This window comes from Kogia breviceps, chromosome X, assembly GCF_026419965.1.
Source record: "Kogia breviceps isolate mKogBre1 chromosome X, mKogBre1 haplotype 1, whole genome shotgun sequence".
In the NCBI taxonomy this organism is placed as follows: domain Eukaryota; kingdom Metazoa; phylum Chordata; class Mammalia; order Artiodactyla; family Physeteridae; genus Kogia; species Kogia breviceps.
In genome coordinates, this window is record NC_081330.1 from 109,682,977 (window position 1) to 109,698,584 (window position 15,608).

The following is a 15,608-nucleotide window of genomic DNA, read 5'->3' on the forward strand; positions in this document are numbered from 1 at the left end:
GCCAGTACCATACTGTCTTGATTACTGTAGCTTTGTAGTATAATCTGAAATCAAGGAGCCTGATTCCTCCAGCTCCATTTTTCGTTCTCAAGATTGCTTTGGCTATTCAGGGTCTTTTGTGTTTCCATACAAATTGTGAAATTTTTTGTTCTAGTTCTGTAAAAAATGCCAGTGGTACTTTGATAGGGATTGCATTGAATCTGTAGATTGCTTTGGGTAGTAGAGTCATTTTCACAATGTTGATTCTTCCACTCCAAGAACATGGTATATCTCTCCATCTGTTTGTGTCATCTTTGATTTCTTTCATCAGTGTCTTACAGTTTTCTGCATATAAGTCTTTTGTCTCCTTAGGTAGGTTTATTCCTAGATATTTTATTCTTTTTGTTGCAATGGTAAATGGGAGTGTTTCCTTAATTTCACTCTCAGATTTTTCATCATTCGTGTATAAGAATGCCAGAGATTTCTGTGCATGAATTTTGTATCCTGCAACTTTACCAAATTCATTGATTAGCTCTAGTAGTTTTCTGGTAGCATCCTTAGGATTCTCTATGTATACTATCATGTCATCTGCAAACAGTGACAGCTTTACTTCTTCTTTTCCTATTTGGATTCCTTTTATTTCTTTTTCTTCTCTGATTGCTGTGGCTAGAACTTCCAAAACTAGGTTGAATAAGAGTGGTGAGAGTGGGCAACCTTGTCTTGTTCCTGATCTTAGTGGAAATGGTTTCAGTTTTTCACCATTGAGGACGATGTTGGCTGTGGGTTTGTCATATACGGCCTTTATTACATTGAGGAAAGTTCCCTCCATGCCTACTTTCTGCAGGGTTTTTATCATAAATGGGTGTTGAAATTTGTTAAAAGCTTTCTCTGCATCTATTGAGATGATCACATGGTTTTTCTCCTTCAGTTTGTTGATATGGGGTATCACATTGATTGATTTGTGTATATTGAAGAATCCCTGCAATTCCTGGAATAAACCCCACTTGATCATGGTGTATGATCCTTTTAATGTGCTGCTGGATTCTGTTTGCTAGTATTTTGTTGAGGATTTTTGCATCTATGTTCATCAGTGATATTGGCCTGTAGTTTTCTTTCTTTGTGACATGTCTGTCTGGTTTTGGTATCAGGGTGATGGTGGCCTCGTAGAATGAGTTTGGGAGTGCTCCTCCCTCTGCTATCTTTTGGAAGAGTTTGAGAAGGATAGGTGTAAGCCCTTCTCCAAATGTTTGACAGAATTCGCCTGTGCAGCTATCTGGTCCTGGGCTTTTGTTTGTTGGAAGATTTTTAATCACAGTTTCAATTTCAGTGCTTGTGATACGTCTGTTCATATTTTCTATTTCTTCCTGGTTCAGTCTCGGCAGGTTGTGCATTTCTGAGAATTTGTCCATTTCTTCCAGGTTGTCCATTTTATTGGCATAGAGTTGCTTGTAATAATCTCTCATATTCTTTTGTATTTCTGCAGTGTCAGTTGTTACTTCTCCTTTTTCATTTCTAATTCTAATGATTTGAGTTTTCTCTCTTTTTTCCTTGAAGAGTCTGGCTAATGGTTTATCAATTTCGTTTATCTTCTCAAAGAAGCAGCTTTTAGTTTTATTGATCTTTGCTATCGTTTCCTTCATTTCTTTTTCATTTATTTCTGATCTGAACTTTAAGACTCCTTTCCTTCTGCTAACTTTGTTTTTTTGTTGTTGTTCTTCTTCTTTCTCTAATTGCTTTAGGTGTAAGGTTAGGTTGTTTATTTGAGATGTTTCCTGTTTCTTAAGGTAGGATTGTATTGCTATAAACTTCCCTCTAACTTAGAAGTGCTTTTGCTGCATACCACAGGTTGTGGGTCATTGTGTTTCCATTGTCATTTGTTTCTAGGTACTTTTTGTTTTCCTCTTTGATTTCTTCAGTGATCACTTCGTTATTAAGTAGTGTGTTGTTTAGCCTCCATGTGTTTGTATTTTTTACAAATCTTTTCCTGTAGTTGATATCTAGTCTCATAGCATTGTGGTTGAAAAGATACTTGAAATGATTTCAATTTTCTTAAATTTACCAAGGCTAGATTTGTGAACCAAGATATCATCTATCCTGGAGAATGTTCCATGAGCACTTGTGAAAAATGTGTATTCTGTTGTTTTTGGATGGAATGTCCTATAAATATCAATTAAGTCCATCTTGTGTAATGTATCATTTAAAGCTTGTGTTTCCTTATTTATTTTCATTTTGGATGATCTGTCCATTGGTGACAGTGGGGTGTTAAAGTCCCCTACTATGATTGTGTTACTGTCAATTTCCCCTTTTATGGCTGTTAGTATTTGCCTTATGTATTGAGGTGCTTCTATGTTGGGTGCATAAATATTTACAATTGTTAGATCTTCTTCATGGATCGATCCCTTGATCATCATGTAATGTCCTTCTTTGTCTCTTGTAATAGTCTTTATTTTAAAGTCTATTTTGTCTGATATGAGAATTGCTACTCCAGCTTTCTTCTGATTTCCATTTGCATGGAATATCTTTTTCCATCCCCTCACTTTCAGTCTGTATGTGTCCCTAGGTCTGACATGGGTCTCTTGTAGACAGCTTATATAAGGGTCTTGTTTTTGTATCCATTCAGCCAGTCTGTGTCTTTTGGTGGGAGCATTTAATTCATTTACTTTTAAGGTAATTATCGATATGTATGTTCCTATTACCATTTACTTAATTGTTTCGGGTTTGTTATTGTAGGTCTTTTCCTCCTCTTGTGTTTCCCACTTAGAGAAGTTCCTTTAGCATTTGTTGTAAAGCTGGTTTGGTGGTGCTGAACTCTCTCAGCTTTTGCTTGTCTCTAAAGGTTTTAATTTCTCCATCAAATTTGAATGAGATCCTTGCTGGGTAGAGTAATCTTGGTTGTAGGTTTTTCTCCTTCATCACTTTAAATATGTCCTGCCACTCCCTTCTGGCTTGCAGAGTTTCTGCTGAAAGTTCAGCTGTTAACCTTATGGGGATTCTCTTGTGTGTTATTTGTTGTTTTTCCCTTGCTGCTTTTACTATGTTTTCTTTGTATTTAATTTTTGATAGTTTGATTAACATGTGTCTTGGCATGTTTCTCCTTGGATTTACCCTGTATGGGACTCTCTGTGCTTCCTGGACTTGATTCACTATTTCCTTTCCCATATTAGGGAAGTTTTCAACTATAATTTCTTCAAATATTTTCTCAGTCCCTTCCTTTTTCTCTTCTTCTTCTGGGACCCCTATAATTCAAATGTTGGTGTGTTTAATGTTGTCCCAGAGGTCTCTGAGACTGTCCTCAGTTTCTTTCACTCTTTTTTCTTTATTCTGCTCTGCAGTAGTTATTTCCAGTATTTTACCTTCCAGGTCACTTATCCGTTCTTCTGCCTGAGTTATTCTGCTATTGTTCTCATCTAGAATATTTTTTATTTCATTTATTGTATTGTTCATCATTGCTTGCTTCCTCTTTAGTTCTTCTAGGTCCTTGTTAAATGTTTCTTGCATTTTGTCTATTCTGTTTCCAAGATTTTGGATCATCTTTACTATCATTATTCTGAATTCTTTTTCAGGTAGACTGCCTAGTTCCTATTCTTTTGTTAGGTCTGATGGGTTTTTACCTTGCTCCTTCGTCTGCTGTTTGTTTTTCTGTCTTTTCATTTTGCTTACTGTGTTTGGGGTCTCCTTTTTGCAGGCTGCAGGTTCATAGTTCCCATTGTGTTTGGTGTCTGTCCCCAGTAGCTAAGGTTGCTTCTGTGGGTTGAGTAGGTTTCCTGGTTGGGGGGACTAGTGTCTGTGTTCTGGTGGATGAGGCTGGATCTTGTCTTTTTTTTGTGGGCAGGTCCAGGTCTGGTGGTGTGTTTTGGGGTGTCGGTAGCCTTATTAGGATTTTATGCAGCCTCTCTGCTAATGGATGGGGCTGTAGTCCTGTCTCGCTAGTTGATGGGCATAGGGTGTCCAGCACTGTAGCTTGCTGGTTGTTGAGTGAAGCTGGGTCTTGGTATTGAGATGGAGATCTCTGGGAGATTTTCGCCATTTGATATTACTTGGAGCTGGGAGGTCTATTGTGGACCAGTTTCCTGAAGTTGGTTCTCCCACCTCAGAGGCACAGCCCTGAAGCCTGGCTGGAGCACCAAGAGCCCTTAATCCACACGGCTCAGAATAAAAGGGAGAAAAAAATGAAAGAAAGAAAGAAAGAAAGAAAGAAAGAAAGAAAGAAAGAAAGAAAGAAAGAAAGAAAGAAAGAAAGAGAGAGAGGGAGGGAGGGAGGGAGGAAGGAAGGAAGGAGGAAGGAAGGAAGGAAAGAAAGAATGAAAGAGAAAGAAAGAGGATAAAATAAAGTAGGATAAAATAAAATGTTATTAAAATAAAAAATAATTATTAAGAAGAAAAAATTCAAAAAGTAAAAAACAAAACAAAACAAAACAAAAACGGACAGTCAGAACTCTAGGACAAATGGTGAAAGCAAAGCTATACAGTGGAAAAAAATAATATATCTTGCTCCCAAAGTCCACCTCCTCAATTTGGGATGATTTGTTGTCTATTCAGGTATTCCACAGATGCATGGTACATCAAGTTGATTGTGGAGCTTGAATCCTATGCTGCTGAGGCTGCTGGGAGAGATTTCCCTTTCTCTTCATTGTTCGCACAGCTCCTGGGGTTCAGCTTTGGATTTGGCCCCACCTCTAAGTGTAGGTCGCCTGAGGGCATCTGCTCTTCGTTCAAACAGGACGGGGTTAAAGGAGCAGCTGATTCGGAGGCTCTGGCTCACTCAGGCCGGGGGGAAGGATGGGTATAGATGCAGGGCGAGCCTGTGGCGGCAGCGGCCAGCATGACATTGCACCAGCCTGAGGCACGCCGTGTGTTCTCCCGGGGAAGTTGTCTCTGGACCCCAGGACCCTGGCAGTGGCGGGCTGCACAGGCTCCCGGGAGGGGAGGTGTGGAGAGTGACATGTGCTCGCACACAGGCTTCTTGGTGGCGTTAGCAGCAGCCTTAGCGTCTCATGCTCGTCTCTGGGGTCCGCGCTGATAGCTGCAGCTGGAGCCCGTTTCCAGAGCTCCTTTAAGCAGCGCTCTGAATCCCCTCTCCTCGCGCACCAGAAAACAAAGAGGCAAGAAAAAGTCTCTTGTCCCTTCGGCAGCTCCAGACTTTTTCCCAGACTCCCTCCCGGCCAGCCGTGGCGCACTAGCCCCCTTCAGGCTGTGTTCACGCCACCAACCTCAGTTCTCTCCCTGGGATCGGACCGAAGCCCGAGCCTCAGCTCCCCGCCCCTGCCTGCCCTGGCGGGTGAGCAGACAAGACTCTCGGGCTGGTGAGTGCTGGTCGGCACTGATCCTCTGCGGGAATCTCTCCGCATTGCCCTCCGCACCCCTGTGGCTGCGCTCTCCTCCGTGGCTCCGAAGCTTCCCCGCTCCGCCACCCGCAGTCTCCGCCTGTGAAGGGGCTTCTAGTGTGTGGGAACCTTTCCTCCTTCACGGCTCCCTCCCACTGGTGCAGGTCCCGTCCCTATTCTTTTGTCTCCCTTTATTCTTTTTTCTTTTGCCCTACCCAGGTACGTGGGGTGTTTCTTGCCTTTGGGGAGGTCTGAGGTCTTCTGCCAGCGTTCGGTGGGTGTTCTATAGGAGCAGTTACACGTGTAGATGTATTTCTGATGTATCTGTGGGGAGGAAGGTGATCTCTGCGTCTTACTCGCTATCGTTTTAAAAAATCTTTATATGCATTATCTCATTTAATCTCCCTCTATATAATCTCATTTAACCCTCACATTAAATATCAACTCTCTGTTGTGTCCTGTAATTGTATCTCCAGCTCTCACCTCTATCTGAACTCTAGATTTATATATCCAGTTGCCTATTTATCATACTCAATTGAAATCTAAAAAATTTCTTTAGCTCTAACATGACCCACAAATAAATCTTTACTTCTACCCTCAAATCTACTCTTACCCTAGTCTCCCCTATCTCACTGATAAACACACCATTCACCTAGTTGCTCAAGCAAAACAGCTAGAAGCCCTTTGAAACATTAGTCTTATCCCAGTGGAATTAGTGTGACGCCAGTGAGGGAGGGGTGCTCAAAAATTAAGGTAAATATTATCTCAATGCACTTTGAATAAAATCAAATTAATACAAAAAATGCATGAAAATAAAGGCTTATAATTCTTCAGTATACCACTCTATTTTATATCTATCCTATCAATTATCACTAAGTGATATTTTCCTGATTTTCTTTATACAGGTATATATTTTCCCTTCCATACAGTGTAAGTACCATGGGAAAGGGAGTCTTATCTGCTTGTTTACCACTTTACCCCATAAATATGTCCTCCATTTCCCACGCTCTCCTGCCAGCTGACTTCCAGGTTGGATTTTTCCAAGAGAGGATCAGTTGTTTCAGCTTCTGCGTTTGTTAACACCACTTCCTTCCTTTCTTCTTCCCTTCAGACATAGGGATGGTTGCTAACCCCTGGACTGCCTATGTCCTGCCATTTCAGTTCTTCTAACATATTTATAACCCATTTACCACATTAAATTCTCCCTACTGAACTGCTTATAAAGAATTTGCTTTAGCTGACTAGATCCTGGCCTATACAGTGGTTAAGGAAACAAATATCCGAGTGCTTAATTCCTACAAGTCTCCCCTGAGGTTAAAAAAAAAGGTTAAAAAAATATATTTCTACATTTGCAAATATTACATATAACACTCTTTAAACATGGTGCATTTAATAAATTAAGCTACTTTTGCATTTTCCTATCTGTGATGAAAGCCTTTTATTTCTATATCGAAAACAAAAATGGGGGGGAGAACAGAATTTAACTGTGAGTTAATTTAATTTAAAGGTAGAATTAGATGTTTGGGGGAAGAGACTTTTTTACTCTATATAATTTATGCACATTTCACAGTTGGTTTCTTTTCAATACTTTTTAGGCAATTTTAGTATCAATTCCAGTCAACTGCAATTTTTAGATTTTTTGACTAGAAAGAAGAGCCATTAATCTGAATCACCTATAATTCACTAAAAGAACAAATGGTTTAAATAGGCCATTTTCAGAGAAAAGGAAATGGGCTAATGATTTGTATATCTTTATAAATATAAACATGGTAGAATGTGACAATTAGACTATGGATTCTTGTCAACAAAGAATACAGGAATAAAATACTTTACACTCAGGTGGGCAGAATGTAATGCCATGGAGTGATATTAGAGATATGATTAAAAGTTAAAAGCAAAATATGAATGGGTCGCATCTTTATCAAAATGTGATAAAGAATTACAAAAAGAAGAGGACATTTGCAAGGGCAGAAGAATCCACTAACAAGCTGTGTGACCATGGACAAATAACTTATCTTCTCTGAACTTCAGTTACCTGATCATAAAATTATAAGGATCCTTAACCTCATAGAGTTGTTGTGAGAAGTAAATAACATCCTGATATAAAATCACTTCCTAATGGACAAACTGTTACATAGTATGATTTATTGATGTTATCATTTTCTGCTCTGATGGTTTAACAGCTTAGATTGTCAACCTCACTGCATCTCTTGAATCTTCACACTTATGCCTGATGTTCTTCCACATCCTCTTCATTCTTCATAATATTTTCACCACTGGTTAAATATGGAATTTATATCAAGGTCACCACTTTTTAAAAGCTTAGGCTCCTTTCCAGCAACAACTCATAAAAGAGATAAATCCTATAGCTCTTTATATTTAATCTCCTTATCTTACTGCAAATATAGCCCTCCTCCAATTCTGTTATCCAGATCCAACTTTTCATTTTTATAGAAAGGCTCAATATGAATAGAACACTCTTTCTGGGAGTGAAGTCTCATACATTTTGATATTCAGTTACACTTGCCTCATATTATTGCCAGAAAGAGCTGCCATTGATGTGAAGGCCTCCCTAGATGCAGCAGTAGGGAGATAGATACATGAATGAATGAATGAATGAATAAATGAATGAATAAATAAATAAATCACCACATCACCATGAATGAGGGCTTGTTATTAGCTCTGCTCTCTTAGTTTTAGAGGAATGAATCACCAAGGGGATTCTAGAACTGGATAGTTAAATATTTGCGGATGTCAACATAGAACAGACATTTTGAAATTCAGTATTTCCAGAAGTATGGGTCATATGTAAAACACTTATCCCTAGTCAGAGGGGAGGTGGAATAATTACACAGGAGACTTTGTAACACTCAGCTATCAAAATACTTTCCTGCCAATACTATAAGATTATCTCTAATGTTCTTCTCACATAAAACAACTGTTACAAAGTACTGAAAATGGCTCTACTGTATACATGATTTCCAGTGACAAAATCTGCTCTTTCCTTAAAAGTCCATTATGGTAATAGCAAGCAAGAAAACAAAAGGGAGAGAGAACCCTTATGGAATGGAGGAATTCAACCATGTTATATTCAATCTTATCAGGATGCAGGGTTTTCCCAAATTATTCTTCATACATACATGAAGAATATCATAATGATTAACTAGACATCTTTTCCTTGAGTGCTTTCTCAAAGCTACAATTTAAGTAACAGCACTGTAATCACTCCCACTCTCAAAACCCTTCTGTTCACTAGCCTATTAAATACAACAGTAACTGACCACCTTGGCGACTAATTTGCAAAAGCTATTACATTGCTTCTGGCTTCTAGTTTTCTTTATTAATATGGATTTATTTGGTATCCAAATTGTACAAAGCATCACTGCATAATTTGACTTTGCAGTTACTGATGTTTTTATTTACCATTTATTAAGTCTATAATGTATAAAGCACATAACATGAATAAGTTATTAATCTGAATTGTGGCTTTGGGTATGTTAGTTTCTCATTTGTCAAACAAAAGTCTACATGAGGGCTTACATCCTTTCCCAAAATTCCAAAATAATATTATTGATAATATCATTATGCATGTTATATTTCCCTGATCTGTGGGTGCATTATTGACTGATTTTACACAGAGATATTCTATGTTCATGTGCATGTGTGTGTCCTCTATATCTACCTATGATTTACCTCTTTCCCTTCACTAATAAAAATGTTTCAGTGGTAGTGTGAACTATTCTCCTCACTTTCTCAACACAGGCCCATCCATCCCTTTCTCTACTATGGTCTGAGTTTCTTCACTAGTATTCCTCAGAAAATGTTGTTACTAGAGTTATCAATAACCTGGCTTTCCTCTGTTATCTGGGTTGAGCACAATATGAAAATTTAATTTTATTTATGTCCATTCACCTTGAGTTTTTACCAGAGGGTCTTTTCCTTTTGTACCTCGATTCATTTTCTCATTTCCCCTTAAATACCGGAATTTCCTTAGGTTTTTGTCCATTTTATTTGTTTCCTCTTGAGCACTTTTATGTTACCTATTCAGAAGGAAAAATTGCTGCACCCCACTGATGGATCCAGTTGTGTGCTAGTGGTGTACAAAGTAACAGGGTAAATGTTGCACTTTTTAAAAAAAATTGAAAAGTATGTAAATTGTTAATGAGTACACACCAATGGTGAAAAATCCCCAACTATGAGCCCCAGCCACCCTGAAGCCAATCCTGGGGGGCAAATCCTATCACTAGGTTATTTGTTATCCACAGGAATTGGACCAATTAGCACCCTCAACAACAATATTTGAGAGGGCCTGTTTCCTCATACCATTAGCTAACATGGTAAGCTATGAAGTGTTTTCATCTCTGGCAATCTAATAGGTAAAGATATGGTCTTTTATTTTTGTCTTAACTTGCAATTCTATTAATTGTGAGGTTGAAGATTTTTTCATATACTTAAATAGCATTTGTATTCCTTATTTTGTGACCTGTCATCTTGACTTTTTACTTCTCCTCGGTTAATGATCTTATTTTTATTAATTTGTAAGCGACTTCTGAGGTCAAACTGTGAGATGAGAAATACTGAGAAATGATCTGAGACCAGGTATATTAGAGCACTGGTTACTGGGAAATCAAAAGAAAGGGGTATAGAAAAAGCACAGGACCAGAGGTGTTCATCCCTTCTTAGGAAGAGTGAGGTACCTTTGAGAGGAAGCATGTGCTTCTAAGACTTAGTGGTGAAGGGAAAAAAGGAACTGACTGAAGATAAAGGGCTCTAATGAACGAAGACTGTGACAAAGAATCAGAAGAAATGAGACTTGTGAAAAAAATGTACAATTTGTTAAAAATACCACCACAACCACCAACATTAACAATAATAAAATCTATGTATCGCAATGGCAGCAAAAGAAAGTGACCTTAAAACATGAAATCAAGTAAGCCATGCAATCTCCCTAACCTACCCACTTCAAAGTGTCTTCTATTGCTGGTTCAGGGGGAAAAAAAGCCAAAAAATGAGAATCGATTCAGCAGATGAAACCATTGCAGAACACATCTGCACACGTCCAAATCCACACTTGCACAAAGCAGAGGAAAAATGTAACTTGACCCTCCAACAGGAATTTTATACTTAAAGCATTGCAGAATTGGAATCATAAACTTTTTTTTTAAACTTCAAAGACAAAAGAACAAACAACATGAAGTATGAAACAGGAGCTAGTCAAACTCAGGAGAAACAGGGAATAAATGAGGATTAAATTACAAAGTACCTATGATAGGCAGAATTGCTAAAATGGCCAGTGAAATATGATCCACTCTAATTCTCAGAACATGTGAAAATAACGAGTTACCACTCCTGTCATTATAGTATGCTACGTGGCACCATTAACTTAAAATAGGGACTATTATCCTGAATTATCCACATGGGCCCTTAGAAGCATAGAATCTTCTCCACCTGGTGACAGAAGTGTAAGTCAGAGGTGTGAGAAGCATAAACAGGATTCAATATGCCATCACTGGCTTGAGTATGGAGGAAGACACTTGCCAAAGAATGGGAGCAACTTTTAACAGCTGAGAGTGGCCCCTGACAGACAACTGGCAAAAAAAAAAAAAAAAAAAAAAAAAGAAATTTAATCCTATAAGCACTTCTGACTTTGGCCAACTACTTGAAAGAGCTTACAAGTGGATTGTTCTCCAGATCCTCCAGTTAAGAAGCCTAGCCCAGGCAAATTTGATTTTGGACTTCTGAGACCCTAAACTGACACTGCTGTGTGTTCTGACTTGCAGAACTATGAGGAGAAAAACAAACCAACAAAAACAGGTATTGTTTTAAGCCACCAAGTTCGTGGTAATTTGTTTTGGCAGCAATACAAAACTAATAGAGTTCCGGAGGGAGAAGAGGTATACCCACAATTAACATAGGATCATAAAGGATAGAAGAGAAAAGAGACAAGAAAATAAAGTAATACAAAACGCTTTAGAAAGAATATGATAGAAAAGGCAGGAAGAGATTATCCGACATACTTGTAAGTGAAATCCTTGAAGGGAAAAAAGCAAATCAAAGAAACAGAAGAAAGATTTTTCAGACAATGATTCAAGAAAACTTTGCTGAAATAAAAGTTCTGAATTTACATATTAAAAAAGTAATAACACTGCCTCAATTCCTAAAACACATTTTTTGCGTTTATCTTGCACAACTGCACAGACCGTATGTGGATGCCTGGCCCGACTCTCCAGTAAGAAATACAGGTAGGCGAACAAGAAGCGCAGGCCAAAGGACAGCCCACTGCGCAGGCATATGCAGACGCACGCAGACGCACGCAGACGCACGCAGACGCACGCAGGCGCACGGAAGCCCATCCAGCCCCCGCAATGACTTCTGGTTTAGCCAGGATCAACAACGCAAGGCGAGGCCAGACCTATCTCAGAGGCTGCCGCCCCTACAGATACAGGTATTTTCAGAAATTCACAAGAATTTTGTGTAGCACTTCCATGGAGGCGGGTTTCTTGGTGTCCATACGGAAGTTAGGCTGGTGGTTCCACTGTGGAGTTGGGGAAGCTTGCAGAATTACACATCCGTATGAAAGGCGATTTTCACCCACTTCGTCAATAATGCTTAACGTTTTCTCTTCTTTTAGGGCCCCTATTTTGTACCAAAATGCAACAGCCTCCAGAAAGAGCTTTGGATCGTGTGGAGTATGTCATTGCAAGTGCCCAACAGAGACCTCCAAAAGGGCAATACTCATCTAATGGGGAAAAGTCTCTGTGTGAAAAACTTTATGACGCTTATGTTGAAGAATGGGAAAAGGAGCCTGGGGTTACGGAGGAATTAAGAAGCAATGTGAACCTGTTAGAGAAGCTTCGTAGGAGAGAGTCGTTGCCGTGTTTGGTGGTCAACCTGTACCCAGGAAAGGAGGGCTATTCGCTGATGCTCAAAGGGGAAAATGGGTCATCTTCAGAGAGCATCCGACTGCCCTATGAAGAAGGGGAATTGCTCGAATACTTGGATGCAGAAGAATTACCTCCCGTTTTGGTGGATTTCCTGGAAAAGTCTCAGGTTAATGTTTTTCATCGTGGGTGTGTCATAGCAGAAATACGGGACTACAGGCAGTCCAGCGACAGGGAACCTCCCCATTACCAAAGCAGGCATATTCTCTTACGTCCCACGATGCAGACTTTAGCCTGCGATGTAGAGGCCATAGCCAGCGATAATCAGAATTGGACCCAGGAGGACAAACTTTTGCTTGAGAGCCAACTGATCTTAGCTACAGCTGAACCACTGTGTCTAGACCCTTCTGTATCAGTAGTTTGCACTGAAAACAGACTGCTCTATAACAAACAAAAGCTGAACACTCTTCCCATGAAAAGGAGCTTCAAGAGGTATTCTATGGCCTCTCTGAATAGGCAGCAGGAGCCGTCTTGTCCACCTCCTCCTGAGCTAAGAGACCTGACTTCCTGCAAAAAATTAAGAGAAAGTAAAACCGGTGGGGATTACGGCCTCAAAACTTTTAAGGCAGGAAGTTGTGTAGATACGTGGAAACAGAGACCCTGTGACTTGGCCGTACCTTCTGAAGTGGACGTGGAGAAATATGCTAAAGGGAAGAAATCTGTCAAATATGATGACTCACAATCAACAGTCTGGCCAACCCATGAGGTACAAGATGGTTCTGTATTTGGGTGTGAAGAGGGCAGTCAGTCCCAGACAACAAAGCTGATCTTGCAGTCACTTAATGATCCACTTATCTCTGGACAAAGAAGCTCCCCTAAAAAAGTCAGACATGAGAGACAGCTGTCTCTCCTGCAGTCCTCCACAGATGACCATTCCTATAGTTTTGTGCCAGGGCCAAAGACTGATGTGGTGAGGGTGGTCAGTCAGTCCAAGGAATTGGTCCAAAAGAGTGCCCAGTGTCCAGTGCAGGTATCACACAGCTCCGGTGACTCAACTGGTCTCAGGCAACCTTCTCCAGGGAAAGAAACAGAACAGCCTAAGACTGGGTCGGTTCAGTCTTCAGTGCCTGACAAGGGAGCCAAACATCCACCTCGACCCATCACACTTCCCTTGAACTCAGGAAGGAGCTCCAGTGGTGACAGTTTCACTTCACAGCAGGCAAGCAGCTCTCATAAATCTCCATCTTCTGCCCCTGCTCCTAAGCCACCAAGTCCTTCCCAGAAATTCTCTGCGGAGGTGAATCAAGTTAGCTTGCTTCCTGCCACGGCCCTGTCCACTGCGGGCTCATCACAAAGGACCCAAGTTTTTGCCCTATCATCTGGCCTGAAGATCACCACAGTGGTGTACTCTGGTGAAGGATGCCAGGCCTCGGGAAGAGGCTCCAAGCCCATGCATGACTCTACCACTGGGGCCACAGCTCTTGCAGGAATCATGCTCCGTCAACTTCCCACAGGAATCAAGCCTGGCCCCCTGCCCACAGGGATCAGACTTGGCCACCTGTCTCCAGGGAGCAAGCCTGGTCCCCTGCCTGGAGGAATCACTCTTGGCCACCAACCAACAGGGATCAAGCCTGACCCCCTGCCCACAGGAATCAGACCGGGCCATCTGTCTACAGGGAGAAAGCGCAGCCCCTTGCCCAGAGGAATCAGGCTTGACCACCAACCAACAGGGATCAAGCCTAGCCCCCTGCCTGGAGGAATCACTCTTGGCCACCAACCAACAGGGGTCAAGCCTGGCCCCCTGCCCACAGGGATCGGACCGGGCCATCTGTCTACAGGGAGAAAGCACAGCCCCTTGCCCAGAGGAATCAGCCTTGACCATCAACCAACAGGGATCAAGCCTAGCCCCCTGCCTGGAGGAATCACTCTTGGCCACCAACTAACAGGGGTCAAGCCTGGTCCCCTGCCCACAGGGATCGGACCGGGCCATCTGTCTACAGGGAGAAAGCGCAGCCCCTTGCCCAGAGGAATCAGGCTTGACCACCAACCAACAGGGATCAAGCCTAGCCCCCTGCCTGGAGGAATCACTCTTGGCCACCAACGAACAAGGATCAAGACTGGCCAGCAGCCTGCAAGTGCTCAGCCACCAAACGTGCTGCCTGCTTCACCACCGGCTCCTTCTCAAGGAGGTGTTCAATTTATTGTTAAAAAAGCTTCCAGTCGCAGTCCCTTAGCTCTACTCCAGCTTCCACCAGACTCACTCATTTTGAACACCCAGCAGCAGGCCCAGGAGCAGCCACAGCAGCAGTGCTTCTACCACCTGATTCCACAGCAACAACTTCAACAACCCACAACTTCGCATCCTCAGCAGCCAGTGCCACAGGCTCCTGTACAAGGTTCGGTCAGTCAGAGAACGGACTTACCTGCTCAGCAAGCGACGGCCATTAACCTCAATGAAGTGGAGGGTTTTCTGCAGCCCCAGGTAGCTGTGTTGTCTCGGCTGGGCTCTGCCCAGAGCCACCCAGGGCCAAACCTCCCTCAGCAGGGATCTCAGCTCTCCTCTGCCTTGCAGCTGCAGCTGCAGCCGCAGCCTCAGCCAATAGTGTTCAGAATCTTGCAGTGCTCAGTGGCTGTGACAACAGTAGCAGCCCAGACAGCTCAGCCCCCTCCACCTAGTGAGCATACAGCAAGCCAGTCAGAAGGTAAAATGAAGGGAAGCACACCAACCCCTCCAAAGCCCTGAGTCTTGCATTACTTTTTAATCTTTTCTAAAACATAAGAGTATTGGATCAAAGGGTTTCTAAGTTTCACTCCATTTTGGTGCTTAATGTCTCAGTATGTTACATTGGTAGGTGTACAAATTATACAAAAGCACAGCTCTATGCATTTAAAAAAAAATACAGGGAAATGATTTACTGAAAAAAAATGGGCTATGGTGCTAACCACTATGTCAGAATCCCATGTCTGCAATTTACTGACCTCAAGCTTATTGCCTGACTTCTCTGAATCTCCATTTCCTTGTTTATAAACATGTAAATAATTATACCTACTTCTTAAGTTTATTGTCAGGGCTAATGTAAGATATATTAAATACTGAAATTCAAGTTAACTTTAAATTAATAAAATATTAAATATTTGAAAGAAATAAGCATAAGTACTTAAGCTGAAAATAAACTATAGTAATAATATTAGTGCAAATGATAGTTTTGTTACATTATATAAAAGTCAACTTTATGATCAATGGCAAATATGCCATGGAAGTTTAATTCCTCAAAAAAACCCCCACACACCAGACTTAAAATAAAAATAAGCAAAAATATATATATTTATATATGCATTCCTTAGGTTTTCAAATTATATCTTTATGTATTATATATTATTATATATATAATAATATATATAATATATATAATAATATATATAA

The 15,608-nt window shown here is 40.9% G+C and overlaps 1 protein-coding gene and 1 pseudogene across 2 annotated transcripts in view; one reads left to right on the forward strand and one right to left on the reverse strand.

The window, feature by feature from the left end:
* The window catches only part of IL1RAPL1 (interleukin 1 receptor accessory protein like 1), a 1,372,082-nt gene that overhangs the window by 566,796 nt on the left and 789,678 nt on the right, over positions 1 to 15,608 (reverse strand). The window contains exon 1 of one of the 2 annotated variants that reach the window (XM_067024256.1): positions 14,608 to 14,646. The exons of the other annotated variant lie outside the window; for it this stretch is intronic. The gene's annotated coding sequence lies outside the window, so the exon portion shown is untranslated. Of the gene's footprint in view, positions 1 to 14,607; positions 14,647 to 15,608 lie in introns of those variants that run through there. 2 annotated transcript variants of the gene reach the window in all.
* On the forward strand, positions 11,955 to 14,927 carry LOC131748822 (transcription factor SPT20 homolog pseudogene; annotated as a pseudogene).